Genomic DNA, 14,640 nt, shown 5'->3' with positions numbered 1-14,640 from the left:
TATAAATATCTTCTGAGATGAAGAGGGAGACTCCGTGTGACTGTCTTATGAGACCTTCAGAAGGGTAAGAAAAAATAAAAAACTAACTAAAAAAATAAAAATTTCTCCCTTTTTACATATTTGAAGAATACTGTATCTTTCTTTTCTCACTATCAGTTGACTGGATTCCTAGTTTTCGCCTGTTCTACACTCATCTGGATGAAGTAATAGTTATAGAATTGATCAAAGTAAAAACTCTAATAATGATTATTACTCTCAAGTAAAAACGTAGGCTTTAACTAAATTATATAAAAAACTGCAGCAAAAGGCTTTAATGTAATGATAATAAATATAAATGAACATATTATAATTGAATAAAATAGTAATATCGTGTCTTACAATATATGATAGCTACTAATTCGTTTACATCCATTAATGAACAAAAGTTTTTATATTTCATGCTTATTTCTCTTTTTTCTTTAATTATGTAAATATGAAAATAATTTCTTTTGCGAAAAGATATTCAATCATTTCATATATCCTTTCAAAAATATACCTAAGGGAAGAAGTAAAATGCTTACGATATAATAAAGAACATAGTTGTTAACCAGTTGAGCAAAATATTTCGAACAAGTTAGCAATCACTTGGCAGGCGAATGCACTTGCTATTATATTTCAATCCATTTGAAAGGATAGCTAATAGCATACCTGTATTTTGTGATTCCATGACACCGTTAGCCTACCACCAGTCGTATACTTTTACTTTTTATTGAATATGTAATCAGTGGAACTTTGCTGCAGCTGATATTGAAGGCATGTTATCAAAGTAAATCTTCCAAGCTATTTGAAGATAACAAAATGAGTTAGGATTCTCTCCTGGGGTTTCTCCCCTGATGCCAAGATGCTTTCCTTTGTTTCACCAGTCTAACAGAAGATCTTTGCACACTGCTGAAGCTTACTTTACCTTTTCATAAAAAAAATGCTTTACCATCATTGAATATGAGGGGTAATGTATCACATATATTCAAGGGATGAAGAAATAGGAATTTCAAAGTACTTGGGCTATTTGCAGACTACAAATGAAGCATTTTGAGGGGTCTATTCTCTGATTTGCAGATTATGTTGACATACTGTGTTTGCAAAGAACAGATAAATTAGGTCATCATTTATTCAGCATTAATATTGGCGTTAAGACACACTGGCTGCAACATCTAGCATAGTTCAGGAATGTTGAAATCACTGGCTACACAATCACTTCCACTTAATGCATAGCCTCTACAAAATTTACAACGCCTCCTGTCGGTAATAATAACTGTTAGATCTTTGCTCAGACACCCTCTTTAATGTTTCAAACGTTTCCAGAAGGCTGTAATCCCTCTGTACCCTACCACTGGAACTTACTGCACAGCCTCTATTATGTTTAAAATACTTCCAAAAGGCTAAAATGAAAGGCTTGTAAGGACATCGTCTTACCCGCCGTGTTTCCTCCCCCTGAACTCTTATCTATATATTGTAACTTTATCCTTTATTTCACACAGTGGATTTATGTACAACAATATTGCGCTCTTTGAGAGCTTTATATCCGTGTATAATATCGTATATTTCATAGGGCTACCGCCTTGGTATTTTATATTTATATTTGAATCAAAACACAAATGATTGTGGTGGTTGGAAAGGTTTCCCTCCTGGGCTACTTATCCGTCCGCACTCTGTAATATAGTGACCGTTGCAATTGCAGTAAATTGTCAGTCTCTCCCTGCTCGTCTTGTCCTCACAAGCTAAACCCCCATGTGCACTTACTGCACAAAATCTATAATGCATATAATACTTCCAAAAGGCTAAAATCTCCTATTACCATAAAACCTGCACTTACTACACATCATCTATTAGGCTTAAAAAGCTTCTAGAAAGCTGATATCAAACCTTATCCCCCAACCTGCACTTACTGCACAGCATCTATTAGGCTTAAAAAGCTTCTAGAAAGCTGATATCAAACCTTATCCCCCAACCTGCACTTACTGCACAGCATCTATTAGGCTTAAAAAGCTTCTAGAAAGCTGATATCACAGATTGCATCATCAATTGCATTGTTAAAACTCCAATTGCATTCACTGCACCTAATTTTCCAGAAGCTTAACATTTACTATTATCATCATTATCATAAGTAGTAGTAGTAGTAGTAGTAGTAGTAGTAGTAGTAGTAGTAGCTAAGCTACATCCTTAATGGGAAAAGTAAGATGCTTTAAGACCAATGGTTCTAACGTGGATAAATAGCCCATTGAGGAAGGAGATAAGGAAATGAATAAACTTTATGAAAAGTGTTAAACATTTAAACCAAAATATTTAAACAATAATCGAAAGAGGTCTTCCATAGAAAAACTATGAAAAGAGGCTCATATGAAATTCTGAAGTTCTACCGATTCAACTACCCGAATAGAAAGATCATTCAGCAACTTGGCCATACCAGGAACAAAGATTCTAGATTACAGTAAAGTATTGACTATCATCGTGAAAAAGACCTATTTATGAGAATTAACTTTATACCTAGTATTACGAAAAGGGTGGTTCTGACTGGGAATGAATAAATGTAAAGGATGGTCAGAATTTTGAAAAAAAACTTATACAATATGCGTAAGAAACTAATCGGAATACAGAGCCAGATATTGAAAGATATATATATATATATATATATATATATATATATATATATATATATATATATATATATATATATATATATATATATATATATATATATATCAGGATAAGAAATTTAATAGATTGTAAGCTCCTATCCAACAAATAAGTATGGGAATCTGCAGCTGAAGACCAGACAGAAAAACAGTGCTGAAAACAAGGTAAAATGAGAGAAATAAAACACTTTTTCAGAATAGATTAATCAATAATAATCTCAAAAGAATTTCTCAATAAGCAAATTTTTTGTGCAATTAAAGAAGACTCGGACCTAATGTGTTTCTCAAAAGTAAATTTCTTGTTAAGAATCACTACTAAAATTTAAAAACTGTAAACCATAGTTAAAGAAGAATTATTAATGCTGAGATCCATATGTTTAGCAGCAACTGTCCACAGATAACTTTTGATATTACTTTGAGATTTGTAGATTCAACTTCATACCCAATAATTTGCAACATTGTCTACTTGTAGCTAGATCTCTATTAATTGATTTAGCAACCCCAGATCTACATTCAAAGATAGAATTGATGCAAAGTAAGTAGCATCATCTGTGTATGCAACGAGTTTGTTTTCTAGGCCAAAACTACATTTCATTTGTCGCCTATATAATATGAAAATCAGCCAAGAAGACTTCCCAGGTGAACACCGGATATAACATTCTTATACTCACGATGTTGGTTGCCACTAATCTTTACTTAGAAATTAGATAATGATGCTAAGAAAAGACTAACCCACTCCCAACCCTTTGAGTTAAAAAACAATGACATCATGATTAATTCCTATCCCTAATCAAGGCATTTCTCTACAGCTTTTGAGATTGTGAGAAGGGCATAACTTTTCACAAGGCCTTTATGAAAGATAAATTGCAAATTAAGGCATAGAGTATTGCCTTTGCCCAATTATATGGACGTTATGCCAAGAGACTTTAAAAAAAAAAAAAAACTTTAGATAATATGGGAGTTATAGAAAATGGTCCATAATCAGTTGGTCTTAAGCTACCACAAATACTATACATAATGGAGTAACATTACCAATTCTCCAAAAAGTGCTAAAAGCTTCACTTCTTGCTACCTAACCATTTGGTTCTACATCTAAATAAGCATCAAGGTCCGCCAAGAGAGCTTTATTATCAGGAGATCGAAAAACTAGACTAGTTAATTGGGTATACCACCACATGCACTTTTTGCCTAGTTTTCGATGTCAAAGAACTTCAAATCATTCATTCATTCTCTACATACAATTACTGCCTAGTCTCTACAAGGTTTAAAATTCTTCCAGAAAGCTAAAATAACAGGCAACATAACCACTTGCCCTTACTGCACGGACTTTAAACGTTTACAATGATTCAGAAATGCTAAAATTGTTAGGTGTTCAATCCCCAGAGAGCCTTTATATTGTGTATAACGCTCCAGAAGGTTAAAATTACTGGCCATAACACTATAAGTGCTCATTGAAAGCCCTTAAAACGTTTCCAATTCTTTCAGAATGCTAAACTCAATGGTAATTCTTTACTCACACAATCTTGACAATGTTTATAATGCTTCCCAAAAGTTTACATCACTGGCTAAAACCCAACACACACTCATTGTATAGCCTCTATAAAGTTTAAAACGCTTGCAGAAATCGAAAATCCCTGCTAAATCTTTGTTCAGACAGTATATACAACGTTTACAACGCTTCTGGAAGGTACAATTTTCAGCCCGCTCTTGGTTCAGACAACCTTGATAACGTTCAAAATTTTTCCAGAAGGCTAAAATCTCTGTACTTACGCTTTTAAAAGGCTAAGATCTCTGACTAAACAAACACTTCCGTATACTAAGGGATCTCTACAACGATTTTGACGGTTTCAGAAAGCTAAAATCGCCATTTGCTTGAACCTAAAGGTCTGACTTGTACACACTGACTCAATGATTTGCATGTTGATACACTGGTCCTAGAGCAGGGAAGAAAATATTTTTTTCACAGAGATTTCCTTGGAGACCAAACATTATTTAACGCAGAATATGATTTCCCTTCGACCAAATTTTTTTTTTCTTTTTCACTCTGTTTGAAGAGTTAAAAGCTTTAGGAACATTGAAGAATGAGAAGTACCCATGACCATGATACCTATGAAAGAACCTTTCACTCTGGCAAAAAACATTGGGAACTTCAATTACACAGGATTCACCTGCTTTTCCAACATAACTGTCTGTGTGTGTTTGTGTATGCATTTGTTTGTGTGTCGACTCCAGCTCCCGGGTACAGCTTGAGGATTAGATTTTCTAAAATTTGGTAGAACGTGCAGATAACTTGTATTTAGAATTTTTTCTCACTCAAACTGGAGTGTTATTTATATTTCCTTTAATCAGCCTTTCTATTTCCTTTTAGAATGTTGAGTACACCAACGTATCAAGGACACTATAGAAATCCTGAATGTTAAGCTTTTTAACTGACTTCTTCAGAACAACTAGGAGTAGCAGGAATGGTAATTACCCTATAGTACCAGTACCAGAATCTGTCTACCCACACGGGAAATTTGGTCACTTTTGTTGTATATATTCAGGTTTTCTTCTTGGTGTTATTGGAACATGTAAAAGAATCAGAAACTAATACAAGATTTTTCAACCTTATTCATGGTTTCATTGCAGCAAAAAAAAAAAAAAAAAAAAAAAGAAACCTGGGACGTTAATATGAGAGTATGTATAAAAAGGGTTTGCTATTTTTTCCTTACATTAATAGCAATATATTTTGGTTTGAGGATACTATAGTGCTGCATATATTACATAAAACCCAAAAATTAGTCAATTTCCTAATTTCGCCCCCGAGTTACAATCGCAATATCCTACCCCTTCTTATCCCTTCCATCGCCACGTTGGTGTTTGTCAGTGGAATGTTCATTTTATATCAAAGAAATTTTCACAAATATAAAATTTTATTTATTCCACGTTTTTAGTAGATTCTGAAATTCAAAGTAAGTTTATAACATGTTTTTTTATACTTAGCTTAATTTATCCCAACTGGTGTTAAAATATCTGAAAAGTTATAAAATTATGCAGTTTGCATGCAAAAGAAATAAGAATCTATCATTGACTTCAATGGGTGTTGTTATTGAAATTAGATTTACCATCACTTATTTAGGGCATAAAGTAGCCATCATGAATTTCTTAACAACAGCAACTAAAAAACAGGCCATGAGATTTCTCGGGATGGTTTCATACATCCGTAGATTTGTACCTAATTTTTCAGAAATAAGCGCTCCCATAACTAATCATCTTAAGAAGGGACGAAGTTTTGTGTTTAATGAGGAATATGTAGAAGTTTTACATAAATTAAAGGCTGTAATGCTTCACAAGTCATTATTAATGTTACCCGATTTTAGCAAGGAGTTTAATTTAGTGATAGATGCTAGTAACATTGGTATAGGATTAGTCCTGTTGCATAAAGTGAATGGGACGAAGCACTCAGTTGCATAGTATTCAAAGAAACTGAATAAAGCTCAATAAATTATTCAACTATTGAGAAGGAATTTTTTTAGTTTAGTTTCATCTTGTAGCACTTTGAGATTGATGTACATCGTAGTCCTGTTTGAACTGTGTACACAGATCGCAATCCATTAGTTTACTTGGAAAGATGTAAGAATAAGAATAATCGTCTCATGCATTGGAGATTAAAGCTACAAGATTATAATCTGAAGATAATTCATGCAAAGGGAAAGAATAATGTGATAGCTGATAGTCTTTCCAGAGATTTTTCAGGATAAGAATTTTTGTTTTCTTCAACAAATAGTGTATTTTTTTTCTTTTTTCACTGAGTTTTGTGTTGAGTTAATGGAATGCGAAAGAAGAATATTTGGGTGGTGTTAATTTGAAGCTTCATGCAAATATTCCTCAGTACAGGGATGAATGCTTTTTTTCATAGCAGACATTTAAAAAAAATAGGGAAATCAGTAGATTTTCTTTTCATTTTATTTTTGGGGAACGTGACATGGGTATATACAATACTTTTAAAAGGATATGCTATAAAAAAACAAAAACACCTATCCCCAAAGTGTGAGCAGCGAGACGAGATTCGACTACCGTATGGTTTGGTCAAACCTGTCATCACTTCACTGTTGTCAGCATTTTGAAAGTAAACAGGGCCTCGACGAGAGCACCTGACGAGATTAAGGAACTATCCGGTTTTGACCAGGATTACATTGTCTTAATCAGTGGAGTAAGCATATATTTAGAAACTGAGCATGAGGGATATCCGTGTTTTTGAAATATGTCACCATGGGTGGACACGTGCTGCCCTTTTTTCACAACTTAACATATGGTTCAGATTGCATCAGTAATTTCTTCTAGAAACTTTTATGGCTTGATCAAAGAGGGCGTTTTTGAGGAAGAAAATAGAGACCCAAAATTGATTAAAAACCCTTTCTATGGAAATAACCAATGCCCACTTTAATTAACTCAGCCCATGCATGTGTATATAAACTTCAAGAAGAGATTGTCCAGGGGAGATAAGACAGCATATAAAAACGAGAGGAACTATATCCGAAAGATATGAGAACCAAGTCCTAATGATATAACAAGCAGAGAAACTAGAAGTCTGACCGAGCTAGATTCTAACGTTCCCTTCAGAAAACAAACACCTATCTCTAAATCTGGTTATGGCTGAGAACAGAAAAATCGAAGCAGCCAGCCCTCCCTGCTTGTGATGAAAAATAGCCCACACTGCCTACAGCGTGCCTCAGTTTAAATCTATCTTTCGAATTCCTGGAGAAGACTTCTGACGTCCCATCTTGATGCCACCCTTTCTGTGAAGTCTTCGAATCCGGTCATCATGCCAGTTTCATCTGAACTTCTGCCACCCTTCTGCAACGTTCTCAAGCCTGAAGTCTCCATACTCATATCATCTCAGCAGCTGCAGAAAACCATTCCCTAAGTATTTCTACCCTTCTGACTGTTCCCCTTTACTATTAATGTTTTGATAAGTTTGATATGTCATTTGAAGTAAACGATTTAGTAACATTGATTTTCTTTATATATAAGTTTTTGAATAACACATGTTGTATTTTTTTCGTGAGTTTCTTTTCATATTAATTTCCCATTTTTCAATGGTGGTTGTTGGAAACATTTATTTCAATTATTGAAAGAACCTGTAACGATTTTAGGGTCGCAACAAACTGCAGCAGTATAAAGCTACTGTCCGTACCCAACTACAAGGCTTTGCAGAACTTCATAAGATTAATTTCAAGCTGATTCATCGCAAGCTTAAAAAGTTTAATGTGGAGAAGGATGTCATAGCAAAAGTCAAAGTGGAGCTAATGGCTACTTTACTTCCGGAGATATCGAAAAAACATTTTCCCATATTCCTTTAAAAAAAAAAGACCGATAAGTCCCAGCAGTAGAGTCATAAGCACCCCATGAAGATTCATGCCTCTCTTTCTTATTTCTACACTTGACATCAACTACACCCAATTTTCCTCTGAAATGACAAGGTCAGCAACACTATCCCGCTCAATATAAGGCCATATCTCAGGGCTAGTCAAACTTAGGCTATACAGATAGGTAGGGGTTTTGGACACTTTACAAGGGAAGCAAAAGGGGCTTGTAAAGCACATAGATCCAGGGGATCATGTCAGTAAGAGGCTTCAGTTTGGTGTTGTCTCCATGCATTTCTGGGTAAGTATGACCTTTTCTCCAAAGGCACAGAGCATAATGCCAAGGGATCTCTGTTGTTCAAGGATATCAAAAACTTCACACCCAAATTTTCATCAGCACAGGATCCTTGAACTCGTCTCCTTTGTAAGCACGTTGCTAGAAAAAGGAGTCATAGAAAGCTGTGTATTTTTAAGATTTCATTACAAAAAGGCTCACCAGAAAATAGAGTGATCTACACTTTGTATGATCCATTCAAAATGACAATAATATTGCATGGTTACCAATTACTAATCAGAAGGGCTCAGACTTTTATTACTGATATAAAAGACGTTGATTGGAAGGCCCCTAAGTCTTACTATCATAAGAGTGTTGACATAGCAAGTGAAATAAGTGGTTCAACTTCTGTGGTGCCAGAGAGTTCAGATCATAGGTTATTTAGATGACTGGCTTATTTGGAGGGACACAAAAGAATTATACCTCAAATACAAAAATAAAGTTCAGCAGGCTCTTCAAAATCTTGGCATCCTAATCAACTCACCAAATCAAGAATAATTTCAGGAACGATATCAAGTCGCTAGGTAACATATGTAATATGGGGAAAATCATATTAACCATAACAGAAGCCTCACAGCAAAGAATTCTAAGCAAGGGTATATATATTTGATCAGGATGTAACCAGGGAAGATTTTACATCTCCAGTTTTTCTTGGTAGTTGAAGATTTCAATTGGGTTTGGAGAAAGACAGCTCTGATAGGGTTTTAAGACTACTAGGCTTAGGTATATGGTTGTTTTAAAAGAATTCTAAGGCCATGGACAATATCAAATTCCTTTCATGTATTGGTCAAAATGGTCCTTAACCCTGGGTTGGTTAAGTTCCAAAGCGGGTACGCCATTACCAATGTGGTACCATAAATAAGACCTCAACTTTCGGACGATATAACTTCTTTATTAATAAATATATTTCAAATCCTTCAGTTTCTTATTTACCAATATTCATTCCTCAATATTATGTTAGGAGTAAATTAAAAACCAATCATCTTAAATATTTAATTTAGAAAATTTAGAAAAATAAGTATATAAAAGTATGAATATATAGAAAATAATCTGTAGAAAATATTTACATTATACAAAAGTAACTTTGGTGAACTGCATAATAAAGTTGAATGGCATGGTAGCATTCAAGCCAATTTTCAAGGTCCTAGGCTGAAAAACACCAAATCTGTCACAGGGGTGAAAATGGGCACTGTCTTGGGACTCAATGATGGCACTGGGGTGGTAATCTTTGAAGGCACTGGCTTGGCACTAGTTGAAGGCAGTGGGGTAGCACTTGAAAAAGTCACTGTGGTGGCACTCGAATAACACTCTAGTAGCACTGATTAATGGCACACTGGTGGAGATGGGGGCCTCCCATGACGGGCTCCTGAACGGGGTCAAGGTCATGGGAGGATCATCTACTTGTTGTCGTCACCATCGTCGCATGGTACAGGCATCTTAACCTTCTTCATGGGGAATTGTATCCTCTTCTTGCTTTAAAAATGAGAAGAAAGGTGAAATAGAGGCTCACTTTCTGAAAAGGTGTTAGATGGGGTCGAACAGGAAAGTGCTGAGTGGGAAAAATTGCTTACACTTCCCTGGTCGATGGTGTCCACCTGGGGCATGTTACCATATTTTTGATAAAAACATGTGTCATCAGTACACTCAATATTATCAAAATCACTAAGAGATTCTAAAATCTCATCGAGTCTTTTCCCAGAAGGGAACTTCTTCTGCATTTTGCCAGCCTGAAGAATTTTTTTTTTTTTTTTTTTTTTTTTTTTAGTTTTCCCCCTATATACTTGAACATCCGACAGCCTAACACAAAGATGGCAACATCACTGCATAGCGACACTATTCACCAATGTTCAGTGAAAATCTCTTTAACTTTCATTAATATCACTCTGAGATATTTAGCGAAATGTAAAAGTATACGAAATTGAAATTTCAAAACAGTTTAGTAGTGTGGTACCAAAATTGAGACCAAAAAAAATTTGAAGAGCTACATCTCTGCGAGTATCTGAAGCTCCGACTTGTGTGTCCTACCCCTGTTGTATCATAACAGTCTTATGTGGCTCACCTTGAGAACGACGCCACAGACAAAGCAACAGGATAAAACCTGGGAAAAATTGCTTTGCGCCTGCGCCTGGTTCCAGATTTGGGGCCTATTTACTTACCATGTGTTAATTAATATGATTAAAATTCCCTAATAGTTTAAGAGTTTCTTAACTTTTATTTTATCCAAGATTTCCTTTACCATGATCTCCATAATAGATGCCTCATGGTCGGGTTTGGGAGATCATTGAAAAGAGATCATTGCGTTTGAAAAATGGTCACCTAATTTAGCAGAATTTCCCATAAAAAGTGTTAAAACTCCTGGCACTCTACCTCATAAGGAAGAGACTCTGTCAAAGAATCACCTACCATACAAATGCTTTCATAGCCGAAATGCTAGCTATCTATTGCCTTAAGAAGGGAAATTCTGTTCGAGAACTCTCATTTCATTTGTGCTGGCAAGAAAAGACACATCCACTCACAGATGTTTGGGTTTGAAAACAAGGGCCTAATGATTAATACAGTCAAAGGCACTACTAAGAAGGGAGGTCAATTATACGACAACTTTAGCTTCAACAAAGGTATTTACATGATCGAGTAACATTAGCAAATCTTCAACAAGTCTTAAAAGGACATCTTGCTAACTAGAAGAAACTAACTGAAAACTTTAGAGCTAAGAAATCTGCAGTTCTTATAGAAAAAGGAAAAATATAATTTTGGTCTATAATTCTGCAAGCATTGAGGTCCATCATGAGAGCTTTGATTTCAAAAGTTTAGGCTCAAGAGAACAGAAATAAGGAAGATCAAGTTTCTCATTACTCTGCTTACTATCAAGCACATCAGCCAAAAGGCTTGACTTTTCCTTTGGACAGTGACTGACAGAGCCATATGGTTTAAGTAAAAGATGATGTCATGGTTAGATACAATATTATTGAACGTATATATCATTAAAACAGAAAAATATATTCATTCTCAAAGTTTTTTCAGCAAGACGAGATTCGACTATCATAATGTTGGTTCAAATTTGTCATCATCTCACTCAGGTCAGCATTCTAGCAATAAACCAAGCCTCAATGAAGAGTGCATGCAGCAATAAAGGAACCTTCTTTATTTTTAACCAAGATGTCCTCTCTTTAGTCTGAGAAACGAAGCCTCGAGGGATATCACTGTTGTTATGGCTTAACATGACGTCTAGAAAAATTTGTCCGAGAAGCCTCTCTGGCGTGATAGAAGTGGGATATTTTGAGGAAACTAATCAGGACAAAGAAATGATTACTGTCCATCGTAATTAGCTTCACCAATACATAAGTATATAAACTCCAAGAAGTGTTTGTGTGGAGGAGATAAGACATAAGAGAAACTATATCTGAACAAGATAGGAACCATATCATGATGAGATAAAGGCAAGAGAATATCAAAAGTCTGACAGTGAAAGTTTCCGACCTTCACTTAAAACTAAAAGAGCCTATCTCCAAAATCCTTTTGTGGCTGAGTAGAGACAAATTGAAGATACCATCCCTCCGTGCTTGTGGTGGGAAGTAGCCAACACTATCTGCAGCCATGCCTTAGTTTTAAACTATCATCGAATCTTTGTAGAAAACCTATGATGTTTCATTTATATGCCACCCTTTTTTGACATCTTAGAATTCAAAGTCATCGTTAAAGTTTCATCTGAAATTCAGCCACCCTTCTGCAACGTTCTCAAGGCTAAGACCTCTCTACCATTATCATCCCAACAGCTGAAGAAAACTATTCAATGTACATTAGGTATTATTCTATCAAACTGACTGTTCCCCTTTTCTGTTAATATTTTGATTGATTCTATTTGTCATTTAAAGTAACCGAAGAGGCAGCATTGATTTTTTTTTATGGATAAGTTTGTGATAAACATAGTGTTTTTTGTGAGTTTCTTCTTTATACTAATTTCTCATATTTCATTGGTTGTTGTTGGAATATTTTATTTTAAATATTAAAAAAAAACTGAAACTATTTCCAGCTTATAACAGTTGGCTACCTTGCCATGATTTTCGACAATGGTACCAAGTGAAACTGGGAGAATATTGAAAGAAGACAAATGAGTGATGTAAACACAAAATTTGATAGAAGTCAGGTAGGCATTTTGGTCATGATGGCGATGCTCTAAGCAAATGGGGTTTAAAGATAGGGGTGGAAATGCATGAGAGAGATGAAAGAGCTGCTGAGAGAGAAGAAAATGAGAGACAGAGAGAAGAAAATAACAGACATCATAGAAATCACCCGATTCATGCAAAAACTTCAAAATAGTCCACCATGTAACAAACCAGGAAGTAATGCTTCAGGCAGCAAACGAGGTAGTAATTCATCATAGAACAATGACTCTGATAATTTAAATAGGGGTACAGTGTTTAGATTGATGCCAAAATTTCATGAGGATGATATAACGTAATATTTCACCTCTTTTGAAAAGTTAAGAAACAGAGTAGGTTGTCCAAAAAATCAAGTGGATTTTTTATTTACAGTCATTCTTATGTGGTAGGGCACTTTCTGTGTATACCTGTATGTCTGATGATGATAGTGAAGACCATGATAATGTTAAAGAATCTGTTCTTGGTCCATAAAGGCTAGTAGCAGAGGTGTGCTGTAATAAGTTCAAAAGTTAGTGCTGATGAGAACAGTACATATGTAGAATATGGAAAGAAGTTAAAATATTCTAATTTTGTTAGGTAATATCCATTAAATTCCATAATTTTCATGATATCAGGAACAGATAACCTGTCCCTAGATATCAAGGTATTTATATAAAATAGACTAAAAAAAATATTTTACATATATCTGTATCAAGAGTGTTAGCCAAGCTGAAATGTAGCTGTCAAGAAAAGCGATGTAGACATAGTCGTTGTAGTGGATTCCAGTATTAGTTACTGAGGAGGTTTAAGCAATAACATTCTGAATATGGATGAGCCACTCCAGTTACATGGAGAAGAAAACACACTGACAGAGATTTCTGAATATGAGTTGGGGAATCTTTTGTCATTCTGTTTGCCCAAGTCAGTTAGCAAAAAGGAGATTATAGAACAATTAGCAATTTCTAGGAAGTTCGAAATTTAATTTTGAAAACAGTATATGATGATGAAAGACATTTAGGGATAAATAAAACTCACGAATGTCAAATTAATGGTAAACCTAATCAAGTAATTCCCAGGGCTTCGTTGCATTACATTCCATCAGAGGGAGAGCCTTATGAAAATATAGGCGAACCTTTGCATAGAAGTAAGGGAGTGTAAGTTAGTGTTATAAACACTGAAGATGCTTTCTGACGAGAGAACTGCTAGTGATTTGAGCTCTCCGAAAGCCTTGTAAACGTTAGAGAGGCCGTGCAATGAGTGAAAGTGGTAGCATAGCGTTTTAAACGTTGTAGAAGATCTGTAGTATGTGAAAAAATTGTGGTATTAGTAGTGGTTTTAGGTTTCTGGAAGGATTTTAAACATTCTAGAGTCGGTCTTAGCAGAGATCTCACAGTGATTTTAGTCTTCTCGAACTGTTGAATTTAGAGGGTGTGCATTAGGTGCAATTGGTGTTCTAACTAGTTATGTTAGCCTTTGGGAAGCGTTGTACACTTTATAGAGTCTGTGCTGTGAGTGTGTGTGGTGTTGTATCCAGTGATTTTAGCCTTCAGATGTATTGTATGAACAATCCCTCTCTATCTAAAGTCTATTAATTATCTATTAACAATTACATTAACTCATTACCTGGAAGCAATCTCAGTAAGATACTGCAATGCGAAAACTGTAGTTAAATGCTTATTGAGTTATTTTCTATAGTTTGGTCTACCTTGCTTTTACCCTGAAGGCTCCGGAGGGAATGCACATTACTAGGGACATTAGATTGAAGAATGTAAACGTTGAAGTTTACTTCAAGGCCTACACAGAAGCAATGGCAAAGTATATGATAGCCAGCGATAGGATCTTCAATATAGATAAGAGTAGCTTGTTTACTATGATGAAACGAGTGAAGGTCTTATGTGAAAATGGTCAGCCTGTTGCCTCTCAGATATGCCATGAAAGAAATTCCACAAATTGTGTCTATATCATGAATGCTTCAGGCCATTACACCCATCCAGTATTTATAATTCTACTAAAGAGAAGGAATGATTCCGTCATGCGAGGAATTATTGATAGATCAAAATAAAATCCTTGATCAAAATAGATGGATGGATGTTGAGTGTTTCCTTAAGACACTTCAGTATGTCAAGGAAAGGACCTCTTGCTCTAGTACA

The 14,640-nt window shown here is 35.2% G+C and overlaps 1 protein-coding gene across 1 annotated transcript in view; it reads right to left on the bottom strand.

The window, feature by feature from the left end:
- Positions 1-14,640, bottom strand: part of LOC137638285 (uncharacterized) — a 302,371-nt gene that overhangs the window by 267,142 nt on the left and 20,589 nt on the right. The gene's annotated exons all lie outside the window — the stretch shown is intronic.

The sequence above is a fragment of the Palaemon carinicauda genome, chromosome 3 (assembly GCF_036898095.1).
Source record: "Palaemon carinicauda isolate YSFRI2023 chromosome 3, ASM3689809v2, whole genome shotgun sequence".
Lineage (NCBI taxonomy): Eukaryota > Metazoa > Arthropoda > Malacostraca > Decapoda > Palaemonidae > Palaemon > Palaemon carinicauda.
Note: the sequence above shows the minus strand (reverse complement) of the source record. Positions and strands in the feature narration are given on the sequence as shown.